A 12715-nucleotide genomic window follows, 5' to 3' on the forward strand; every position below is an offset into this window, starting at 1 on the left:
GGCAAGGGGACAGAGGAGAGTCTCGGACGCATGGCCACCCGGACACCAACACAGGGGCGGGGGGGTTGATCACAAAGGCTGGTGCCAGTCTCCATCCCAGCCAAGGTGACCAGAGCAGGTCATCTATTTGTGAGAAAGAGAACAATCTGCCCCTTAGGCGGATGTCCCAGGTGGGCGCAGGCCCTGATGAGCCAACATCCTTCGTAGGAAGAGAAGGGCGTCTCTTCCTCCAGATGTTGCAGCCTGACACAGGCCCCCAGCCAGCAAGACAGCATCTGGGCCAGCTCTCAGCACCTTTCGTCACCTCAGCCAGGTGCATTTGTGCAGTGCACAACACTAACACTGTATGCTGTGGCCCTGCTAGCACCAGCTCCTTATAAATGAGAAGTGTGGACCCAGGAGGGTGCGTGAGCTGCTCGGGGTCCCACGGGGCAGAAAGGCAGCAGCAGCCCTGGGTTGGGGATATAATCCCTGTGCCTTGCAGCCCTGTCTGGGCATGCAGAGGGGGTGTCCTCCGACCTCTTGCCTCCACTTGTGTTCCTTAGTGGGGGTCTGTGGAGCAGTGCTGCTGACTCCAGAGCCTGGCTGTACTCAGCACAGTCTTGAGCAGCAGGCCTGGGGGCTGTCCACAGCCTGGCTGGGGCTCCATGTGGGCTGTGGGTGGCTCCAGCTGGTCCCAGCATGACAGGAGGGAAGCAGAAGACACAGAGTCTCAGAGCCAGACTCAGGACCCAGCGACAGCCCAGACTGTGGGTGGCGACCTGCCAGTCCATGCCCCAGCATTAGGAGTGAGTCACCAAAGGGACAGGGCTGGGCCCCAGCCACGGCCATAGTAAGGTGGAGAGTGAGCGAGTGCGGGATCAGCTGGCCTCTCCCTGCCCAAAGACACACACACACACACACACACACTCACATACACACACACACACTCACACACACACTCACACACACACTCTCACACACACACTCACACACACACACTCACACTCACACACACTCACACACACTCACACACACACTTACTCACTCACACACACTCACACACACGCACACACACACTCACACACACTCACACACACTCACACACACACTCACACACACATACACACACATACACACACATACACACACTCACACACATACACACACACTCACACACACACATACACACACACACTCACACACATACACACACACTCACACACACACTCACACACTCTCTCACACACACTCTCACACACACACACACACACACACTCACACACACACACACACACACACACACATACACACACACACTCACACACACTCAACTCAAAAGCACATGCAAATACAAACACACATGTGCACACAGACCCCTGAAGGCACGCACACACACATCTAGGCACATAAACACCAACGGAAGTACACACACACAAACTAACACAACCACACACACGGAAACACAAACAAACGGAAACAAACACCAGATCTTCACATAAACACCCAAGACTCTTAGACACGCAGACACACACATGGCCGGCCTATACCACTGATACGGTTTGAGTATTTGTCCCCATCTAAATCGCATGTTGCATTGGAATCCTCAGTGCTGGAGGAGGGGCCTGGTGGGAGGTGATTGGGTCATGGGAATGGATCCCTCATGGCTTGGTGCTGTCCTCACTATAGTGAATTCTCCTGAGATTTGGTTGTTAAAAAGTGTGTGGCACCCCCCACCCCTGGCTCCTGCTCCTGTGTGTGAAATGCCTGCTCCCGGCTGGGTGCAGTGGCTCACGCTTGTAATTCCAGCACTTTGAGAGGCTGAGGCAGGCAGATCACTTGAGGTCAGGAGTTTGAGATCAGCCTGGCCAACATGGTGAAACCCCATCTCTACTAAAAATACAAAAAAATTAGCCAGGCGTGGTGGCGGGCGCCTGTAGTCCCAGCTACTCGGGAGGCTGAGGCAGGAGAATGGCGTGAACCTGGGAGGCGGAGCTTGCAGTGGGCCGAGATAGCGCCACTGCACTCCAGCCTGGGCGACAGAGCGAGACTCTGTCTCAAAAAAAAAAAAAAGAAAGAAAGAAAATACAAAATATTAGCTTGGGCGTGGTGGTGCGCGCCTGTAATCCCAGCTACTCAGGAGACTGAGGCACGAGAATGGCTTGAACCTGGGAGGCAGAGATTGCAGGTTGCAGTGAGCCGAGATCACACCACTGCACTCCAGCCTCAGCAACAGAGTAAGACTCCATCTAAAAAAAAAAAAGAAATGCCTGTTCCTCCTTCACCTTCCACCATGAGTGGAAGCTTCCTCAGGCCTTCCCAGAAGCAGATGCTGGTGCTATACTTCCTATATATGCAGAGCTGTGAGCCAATTAAACCTTTTTTCTTAGAAATTACCAAGTCTCAGGGTTGGTTGGTTGGTTGTTTTTGAGACAGGGTCTCCCTCTGTCGCTCAGGTTGGAGTGCGGTGGTGCAACCATGGCTGTCTGCAGCCTCAGCCTCCCGGGCCCCAGTGACCCTCTCATCTCAGCCTCTTGAGTATCTGGTACTACAGGCTCACACCATCACACCCAACTAACTTTTGGCATTTGCTGTAGAGATGGGGTCTTGCTGTGTTGCCAAGGCTGGTCTCAGACTCCTAGGCTCAAGCGGTCCTCCCACCTTGGCTTCCCGAGGTGCTGAGATTAAAGATATGGGCCACCATGCTGGACACACAGACACAAAAACAGATGTACAGAGACTTACAGAACAGACACACATACACACACACACACACACACACACACACGGCACCTCCCTCATCTCTATTTCGCGTCTTCATTTCTTCTCCTCCGAGTATCCTTTTACAGCTCATGTTTCCTGACCATCCTTCCTCTATCTGTGGGGTGGAGGAGTTATGGTGCCAGAGACACTGGAGCCTGATTACCCCCTCTCCATCATCTCCACCGCCCTTGTCCTGCACCAGGCAGCAGTTTGGCCAGGGCAGGGGGAGAATTCATGGGGCACTGCACCAGAGAAGGCAGGCTGGTCAGATTTGGGGGAGCCTCGAAGGCCATGCTAAGGAGCCCTTCTCAATTATGAGCCTCAGCCAGGGCACGGACCATATATGCCTTGTTCACACTGAGAGTCCAAAGCCCAGGACAGTGCCTGGCACATATGGAGGTGCTCAGTAAATATCAGATGAATGAATGAATGAATGAATATGGCAGATGTGGGCTTCTGGGCATCACCCACCTTACCAGGATGTCAGTCGCCCAGCCTCCCTGAGTCCATGCAGTTGGCTCCCACTTTGCTACCCCCACTTGCCCAGCTGCCATGGCTGTGGCCCTTAGGGACCACTGCTTTGCCCCCAGGATGCACCTTTCCTCTCTGAGTGTGCCCCCTGGTCTCCCCTTGCATGGAGCCCAGCCTCTGACCAGCCTCATTAAGCTCTACTGCAGTGGCCTAAGGGCCTCTACATTCCAGCCTTGGCCCCTGGTAGGCGCCAAGACCAGGGTAGAGTCAGTGCTGGGAAATTCTCTGTGTCCCCAGGACAGCAGGAGGGGACACTTTCTATCTGGTGGCTCCTCAGGATGCCAGTCCCTGTTGAAGGGACATCTTGCTGTGTGGCTTCCCTCTCCTGCTCTGTGATGTCAGGGGACAGTGGGAGAGTTCCACTCTCTCAGCATGAGAGTTTGGAAGACATGTGAGGCAGTTAGCCCCTAGGGGATGGCCCAGAGGAGCACGCCAGGGGCACTGACCACATGGCTTCATTTTCAGTGGCCTCATCCCCTTGCTCCCAGATAGCATCGGCCCAGAGCTCTTTCCCCTCCAGGCCCAGGCAGTTGGCGGAGTGTACCTGTCACAGGCCTGAGCCCTGGAATCCGACTGTTGCCTGGGTTCAGATTCCAGCTCTTCACAACCCAAGGCAGCTCCCTGCCATCAGTCGGTCACCTAACCCTTCTGTGACCTCCAGTTGTCACTTAACCACTCTGAGCTTCAGCTAATAGCAGCAGCTGCCTTTTGGATAAAATCCAACATGCACAGAGTGCACACAAATAGAAGCTGCCCTGATGCTGGAGCAGAGGAAACAGAGGCCAAGACAGAGGTGGAGACTTGGTCAAGGCCACACGGCAGGCCGGGCGCAGTGGCTCACACCTGTAATCTCAGCACTTTGGGAGGCTGAGGTGGGTGGATCACGAGGTCAGGAGTTCAAGACCAGCCTGGTCAACGTGGTGAAACCCTGTCTCTACTAAAAATACAAAAATTAGCTGGGCATGGTGGCGGGTGCCTGTAGTCCCAGCTACTTGGGAGGCTGAGGCAGAGAATTGCTTGCACCTGGGAGGCGGAGGTTGCAGTGAGCCAAGATCGCGCTACTGCACTCCAGCCTGGGCGACAGAGTGAAACTCCTCTGCTCCCTGCCCGCCACCCCCCCAGAAAAAGTCCACACTGCAGATTGTCACAGGGTCTGGCCTCTGTCTCCTGCTTGGCCCTGGGTGGGCCTCCTCAAGACCCTTGCTTGAGGCCGAGCGAGGTGGCTCACGCCTATAATCCCAGCACTTTGGGAGGCTGAGGCTGGAGGATCACTTGAGCTCAGGAGTTCGAGACCAGCCTGGGAAACAAAGTGAGACCATCTTTACACAAAATTAAAGAATTAGCTGAGCGTGTTGGCACGTGCCTGTAGTCCCAGCTACTCGGGAGGCTGAAGTGGGAAGTGAGCTTGAGGCCAGAAAGTTGAGGCTGTAGTGAGCCATGTTCACACCACTGCACTCCAGCCTGGGTGACATACTGAGACTCTGTCTCAACAAAACAAAACCCTTCCCTGAGAGCAGGCCTCCTCTCTATCAAGGGTGGGTGATCACCTGCACAGCCTGACCTGGAAGGCCTTGGCTGCCCTTCCAGGGGTTTACCCCCACTTAACCTCCCGTCCCTAAGGCCAACTTCTGCCAGGCCCTCCTGGCAGCTGCCTGCTTCTCCCTTCACCTGGTAACCAGGCTTTGGGTGTTCACAGAGTCAGTCCTTCCGGCGGGTGACATTGCAGTTGCTGCCAGAAGTTTCCTGCCCCCTCCTCAACGAATATTTTTAAAAACTTGCTGAGGTGTACAGGGATGATGATTAACCTTTATTAAGCCCCCACAGCCTGCGGGTGCTGAGAATATTCGTGGGCCTTCACCTTTCCAGCAAGAACACAGAGGGTCCTCCCTCTGGGGGAAGTTTAGGGTCGCAGGTGGGTGTGGTGCTGACGGCTTTGGTGTGGGGGTGTGGAGCCTAGAGGGCTGACGGGACAGCAGGTGGGGCGGGTGCTGGGCGACGTGAGATCAGACACGGCTTGTGATGCGTGTGGACACGTGTGAGGCTGCTGTTTGTTCGTCATGGCCTGGTGGCAGCTGATGTTGATAGGTGCCATCTGGCCTGAGTCACGTGGTGGCAGGCAGCACCACCGGCTCATGGGCTTGACAGCTGTCCAGCTGGGAACACAGGGCTTCTGGGAGTGGGGGCGGTTAGAAGCATCTGTCTTTGGGAACTGGAGGCCTGGGGGTGGTAGGAGGCTCTGCGTGGGGAGGCTGAGGACGGGGAATATGGTACACCCAGACAGATGGAGTGTGTGAGGCTCTGAATTGGTTCCCCAGTCTCCTCTCTGACCATCTGGAGGGCCACCCATTCCCGAGGAACTGTTCCCCGAACAAGCAAGTATGCAAGGGCAGAGGATGAACCAGACCCAGCAGGTCCCACTGAAGGCCCCTGTTGAAGATCAGAGGGGTCTGGCAGGGCCTGTGGGACATCCCGCCACGCCTCGCTTCCTCCCCACACTGCTGCAGACAGGCTCTGCCCGGGACCTTTGTGATGGGCAGGTCAACCTGACCAGAGGTGAGGTGACCTGCCCAAAGCCACGGGGCACCGGCCCTGTGAGCACGCTCGTACTCTCTTCTGAATCCAAGCCTCTCCCCACCCCATCGCTTCCCCGGGGGTCTCGGAAGGGCAGGAATGGGGCCTGGGAACTTCCTGGGAGAGCCAGGCAGTGATAGGGATGGGCTTTGATTTCTTTTGCTAAAGAGGTGAGTGCACTTGTGTGAGAGTGTGAGTGTGTGTGTTTGAGTGAGTGCTAGAGTGTGTGAATATGAGTGTGTGTGAGAGCATTAGTGTAAGTGCGTGAGTGTCAGTTTGGAACTGTGAGTGTATGTGCCTGAGAGTGTGTGTATATGAGTGTGTGTGAATGTGAGTGTGAGAGTTGTATGTATAAGAGTACATATGTAAGTGTGGTATGTAAGTGTGTATGTGTATGTGTATGTGTGGGTGTGTGTCGGAGTGTGTGAGTATATGTGAAAGTGTATGAGTGTGTGTGAAGATGATTTGTGTGTATTTGTATGTGTCTGTGTGTGCGGGTGTGTTAGTGTGTTGGTATATGACTGTGTGTATGCGTGTGTCTATGTGTGTAAGTGTATATGTGTGGGTATGTGGTGTGTGGGATATGAGTGTATGAGTGTGTGATTATGAGTGTGTGTGAGTGTGTAAGTGTGTATTTTGTGAATGTGTCTGTGGGTGTGAGTATACGTGTGTTAGAGTGAGTATATAAGTGTGTATGAGTGAATATGAGTATGTGAGAGTGTATCTGTGAGTGTATATATGTGACTGAGGGTATGTGCGTGTTTGTGTGTGAGTGTATGAGTTTGTGTGGGTGTGTGTTAGAGTGTGTGTATGAGTGTGTGTGAATATGAATGCGTGTGAGTGTATATATGTGAGAGTGAGTGTATGTGTGGGAGTGGGAGTGTATGAGTGTGTGTATGTGTGTGAAGATGATTTTGTGTGTATTTGTGTACGTCTGCATGAGTGTGTGGGTGTGTGTTAGTGTGGGTATATGAGTGTGTGTGTGTATGTGTGTGTAAGTGCAGTGTGGGTGTGTTAGTGTGTGGGTATATGGGTGTATGTGTGTGATTATGAGTGTGTGAGAGTGTACATGTGTGTATGTCTGCGGGTGTGAGTATACGTGTGTGTTAGAGTGTTAGTGTATGCGTGTGTATGGGTGTGAATATGAGTGTGTGTGTATTTATGAGTGTATGTGTGTGTGTGGGGGTGTATGAGTGTATGAGTGCGTGTATGTATGAGTGTGTGTGAGAATGCGTGTGTGAGTATATGTGAGTGTATGAGTGTGATAGTGTAAGTCAGGTGGGAGAGCGTGTGTGTGTGTGTGTGTGTGTGTGTGTGTCTTTAGAGTCCCCAGTTAAAGGGCCAGAGCAGGAAGGTGTGTGTGTCGCTCACCTGGCCTAAGCTTGGGTGAGATGCTGAAGGCGCTGTGCTCAGAAAAGGCTATATGAGCCCCTGGGCCAAGCAGCCTCCTATGGGGCCTGATGACAAGGTGTGGTCCCTATGGTCAGATGGCTTTGGCGCAGAGCCATGCTCTCCTGGTGGGCTCTGGCACTGGGGGCGGGGGGCTGGCATTGAAGAACACGGGCAAAGCTTCTCCTGAGCACAGATCAGCATTTGACAGTGTGGGGCTCCCGGGAGGACAGTGGAAGCAGGGGCAGTGGGAGAATGATCACGCGACTCCCTGAGTCGTCACAGGCTGATGAGGTCTGACGATGGAGGCTATCAGTCAGAGTTCATGGCAAGCAACAAAAACCACAGCTGGCTAATTTAAGCAGAAAAGGAATTTCTTAAAAGGACTTGGTCACTCACAGAATCTTCAGGTGGACCTGAGAATAAAACTTAGAGCCCGGCCGGTCGTGGTGGCTCACGCCTGTACTCCCAGCACTTTGGGAGGCCGAGGCGGGCGGATCACCTGAGGTCAGGACTCCGAGCCAGCTTGACCAACATGGAGGAACCCCGCCTCTACTAAAAATACAAAAATTAGCCGGGTCCATGGTAGCAGGCGCCTGTTATCTCAGCTACTCAGGAGACTGAGGCAGGAGAATCGCTTGAAGCCAGGAGGTGGAGGTTGAGGTGAGCCGAGATGGCGCCATTGCACTCCAGCCTGGGCAACAAGAGCAAACTCCATCTCAAAAAAGAAACAAAACCCCACAAAACTTAGAGCCCACCCAGCCAGGAAGCACAAAGAAAATCGCCCCACGGCCCTGGGACCACAAAGACCCCAGGCCTCCCCACCGCTGCTCCTCGGACACAGCCCCTGCTGATCTGAGTGATCCCTTCTGCTCAGCAGTTCTCATTTGCCATTCAGAATCTGACGTGGGTGTACCTGGAGGCGACTTCTGGGTCACAGGCTTCCACCTCGCTTGCAAGGGATGCCGGGAAAGTAAGCTCCCAGTGTTTTCAGCTGCCTTGGGAGGAGAGTGGGCTCTGTTTTGTAAGGCAGGTGGATTCTCCAATATAGCCAGGGGCTTCAGATGCTGGGAGGCCCAAAGACTTCAAATGTCCTTCCCACGTGAGTTACCATCACTAAGAAGGGCATTTGTGGGGTCCTTTCTGTAAGCGGGGTGCTGTCGGTGCTTTTACACACCTAGGGAGTTTGCTGTTGGCGTGTGAAGACCCTTTATGGGACATGGATCAAAGGTGCTGTTCCTCGAGATACTTACCTCCCGTGTAGGATCCTGGTGTCAAAAGGAATCGTTAGATATGGCTGCATTGTACATGGCATGACTGGTATAGCCAGACAGGGCAGGTATATGTGAGTACGGACTTCATAAGCCATACTCAAGACCTCAAAAGTGTATCTTGGGGCCAGGCACATTGGCTCACACCTGTAATCCCAGCACTTCAGATGGCCGAGGTGGGTGGATCACCTGAGGTCAGGAGTTTGAGACCAACCTGGCCAACATGGCAAAACCCTGTCTCTACTAAAAATACAAAAATTAGCCAGACATGGTGGCACACACCTGTAATCCCAGCTACTTGGGAGGCCAAGGCAGGAGAATACTTGAAGCCGGGAGGCAGAGGTTGCAGTGAGCCGAAATTGCGCCATTGCACTCTAGCCTGGGTGACATAAAAAAAAAAAAAAAAAAGTGTATCTTAGTCTATCACTAACAACTGGATTTAGCAAAGATGTGGACTCCCCCAGCCTAATCTCTCGGCTACACCCATGTCTATCTTGCAGGTGTGGAAACTTCTGGATGCCCGCCCTTGTGAGTACACCTCTATGTCTACTGAGGCCTCTCCATACAGGTAGAGTGACTGGTGGGAGGCCTGTTACATCCTCAGGCCACACCTGGTAAGGGAAGCGCAGGTGGGTCCCACCTGCCCTGGTGCCCCCCTCAGGATACCTGGGGGCATATACTTTTTCTCATGCCACCCCCAGGCTCTGCCCAGATGGGGCTGACGACTGGTTTTTGTGCCGGCATCCGTGTTTCCGGGAGCTGCTTGCCCCCTTCTCTCCCACCTGCCGGTTGAACCTTAATCTCCTTTTGGGTGGTATCTTCTGGGATGACGCATCCTTCCCCTCTCCAGGGCTTATGGCATCAGCTCTCTGCTCTCGAAGTTCAAAGCCAAGCTTTTTTGGACCTACACAAAAGATTTCTCTTTCAAAACTGGCTGTTGTAAGGGTATAGTCTCAGCTCTGGATTTCAAAGCCTCTTTTGCAACTCAAAGCCAAGGATTTGACTCTTTGTTCTGAGTTTCCCTGGAGAGCAGGGAATATAGGAAACCAATTTAGCATATGAATGCGAGTCAATGGATATAAGGAAATTGTCTACAATGGAATAAGTTAGTATCTCAAAATGACAGCACTCAGCTCCCATATGCTGTCACTGATGCTTTGTGATAATCCTTTGAGAAAGGGTGATTTTGCCCGATCCAGAGCTGAGACTAGGGTGAGGGGAGTAAGGCACTTGCTCTAGACACCATATTTAAAGAAGTGCCAAAAAAAACCCCACCTCCATAATTAAGTAATAGTTTGATGCAATCATTGCAAAAGTAAAAATTATTGCCAAAAATCCATGATGAACAAAATATCAACATTTTAAATGAAGATGAGATTCGTGTTACTGATTTTTCCTTTGCCTGAAGGTTCCTATAATGGCTCCACACAGCATTGGCATTGATCTGGTTTTTTTTTTTTTTTTGAGACAGAGTCTCACTCTGTCACCCAGGCTGGAGTGCAATGGCACGATCTCAGCTCACTGCAACCTCCGCCTCCTGGGTTCAAGCGATTCTCCTGACTCAGCCTCCCGAGTAGCTGGGATTACAGATGCACACCACCAAGGCTGACTGATTTTTGTATTTTTAGTAGAGATGGGGTTTCACCATGTTGGCCAGGCTGGTCTCGAACTCCTGACCTTGTGATCCACCCGCCTTGGCCTCCCAAAGTGCTGGGATTACAGGCGAGAGCCACTGCGCCTGGCCCTGTGATTTGGTCTTTATGGAGCTCACATCCTAGTCCATCGGAAACAGATTTCAAGCAAATAATTCACAGTTATTATTTATTTAGTATGATCGGAATAATTACTTTGAAGGAGAACTGTGGGAGCTCAAGAATCTATAACAGGAGCTTGACGTGCTCTGAAAGATCCTGGAAGGGAAGTGTGTTCGTCTGTTCTTGCGTTGCTATAAAGAAATACCTGAGGCTGGGTGGTTTATAAAGAAAAGACAAGATGGGCATGTTGGCTCACTCCTGTAATCCCAGCACTCTGGGAGGCCGAGAAGGGTGGATCACCTGAGGTCAGGAGTTTGAGACCAGCCTGGTCAACATGGTGAAACCCTATCTCTACTAAAAATGCAAAAATTAGCTGGGCATGGTGGCACACACCTTCAGTCCCAGCTACTCATGCGGCTGAGGCAGGAGAATTGCTTGAACCCAGGAGGCAGAGGTTGCAGTGAGCCGAGACTGCTCCATTGTACTCTAGCCTGGGCAACAAGAGAGAAACTCTGTCTCAAAAAAAGAAAAAGAAAAAGAAAAGAAAAGATGTTTATTTTGACTCACGGTTCTATAGGCTGCACAGGAAGCATGGTGCCATATCTGCATCTGATGAGGGCTTCAGGGAGTTTACAGTCATGGCAGAAGGTAAAAGGGAGTAGCGTTATCACTTGGCGAGAGAGGGAGCAAGAGATAGGAGGGAAGGTCCCAGACTCCTAAACAACCAGATCTTGAGTGAACTGAGCAAGAATTCACTCATCGCCAAGTGGATAGTGCTAAGCCATTCATGAGGGATCTGCCTCCATGACCCCAATACCTCCACTAGGCTCCATGACCCACACTGGCCATTACATTTCTTTTTCTTTTTTCTTTTCTTTTCTTTTTTTTTTTTTTTTTGAGATGGAGGTTTGCTCTTGTTGCCCAGGCTGGATGGAGTGCAATGGGGTGATCTTGGCTCACTGCAACCTCCACCTCCTGGGTTCAAGCAATTCTCCTGCCTCAGCCTCCCGAGTAGCTGGGATTACAAGTGTGCACCATCACGCCTGGCTAATTTTTGTATTTTTCGTAGAGACGGGGTTTCACCATGTTGGCCTGGCTGGTCTCGAACTCCTGACTTCAGGTGATCCACCTGCCTTGGCCTCCCATAGTGCTGGAATTACAGGTGTGAACCACCGCTCCCAGCCAGGGATTACATTTCAACATGAGATTTGAAGGGGACAAACATCCAAACCTGCCGGGCGCGGTGGCTCACGCTTGTAATCCCAGCACTTTGGGAGGCCGAGGCGGGTGGATCACGAGGTCAGGAGATCGAGACCACGGTGAAACCCCGTCTCTACTAAAGATACAAAAAATTAGCCGGGCGTGGTGGCGGGCACCTGTAGTCCCAGCTACTCGGAGAGGCTGAGGCAGGAGAATGGCGTGAACCCGGGAGGCGGAGCTTGCAGTGAGCCGAGATCGCGCCACTGCACTCCAGCCTGGGTGACAGAGAGAGACTCCGTCTCAAAAAAAAAAAAAAAAAAAAAAAAAAAAACATCCAAACCTTATCAGGAGGTTTCAGCTGAGACCTTAAGGATGAGTAGTGTGAACCAAGCGGAGTGAGAAGAAGAGAATTCCAAGCAGAGGGACTGGCACGTCCAAAGGTCCTGGGGGTGGAAAGAAGCTCGTCAGGTTGTAATGCCCAACCTTGTTTTTACCAACCCTGTTTTTAGACTCTCCCTTTTCCTTTAATCACCTAGCCTTGGTTCCACCTGAATTGACTCTCCCTTAGCTAAGAGAGCCAGACAGACTCCATCTTGGCTCTTTCACTGGCAGCCCCTTCCTCAAGGACTTAACTTGTGCAAGCTGACTCCCAGCACATCCAAGAATGCAATTAACTGATAAAATACCGTGGCGAGCAATATCCGCAATTCCCAGGAATTCGTCTGATTGACAACACCCAAAGCCCCGAGTCTATCACCTTGTAATAGTCTTAAAGCCCCTGCACCTGAAACTGTTTACTTTCCTGTAACCATTTATCCTTTTAACTTTTTGCCTACTTTATTTTTGTAAAATTGTTTTAACTAGACCCCCCTCCCCTTTCTAAACCAAAGTATAAAAGAAAATCTAGTCCCTTCTTCGGGGCCAAGAGAATTTTGAGCGTTAGCCGTCTCTTGGCTGCCGGCTAAATAAACGGACTCTTAATTCGTCTCAAAGTGTGGCGTTTTCTCTAACTCGCTCAGGTACAACAAGCTTAGCTCATCTCCAAGTGGTGACTCTGGGATCCAGGATCCTTTCCATCTTTAACATCACAGTACATAAACAGAGCGTGGAGGATTGTGCATTGATGTGGTATGTTTCACTTCTGCCCACATCTGTTAGCCCAGCAGTCATCCCAGGGTCTTACCCTCTCTGCTAGGAAAAGTAGTTTTACTGAGGGCTCAGGAAGAAGGAGGGAAAAAACAGAAGTTGGTCACTTTC

This window comes from Symphalangus syndactylus, chromosome 1 (assembly GCF_028878055.3).
Source record: "Symphalangus syndactylus isolate Jambi chromosome 1, NHGRI_mSymSyn1-v2.1_pri, whole genome shotgun sequence".
NCBI classification, from domain to species: Eukaryota; Metazoa; Chordata; class Mammalia; order Primates; family Hylobatidae; genus Symphalangus; species Symphalangus syndactylus.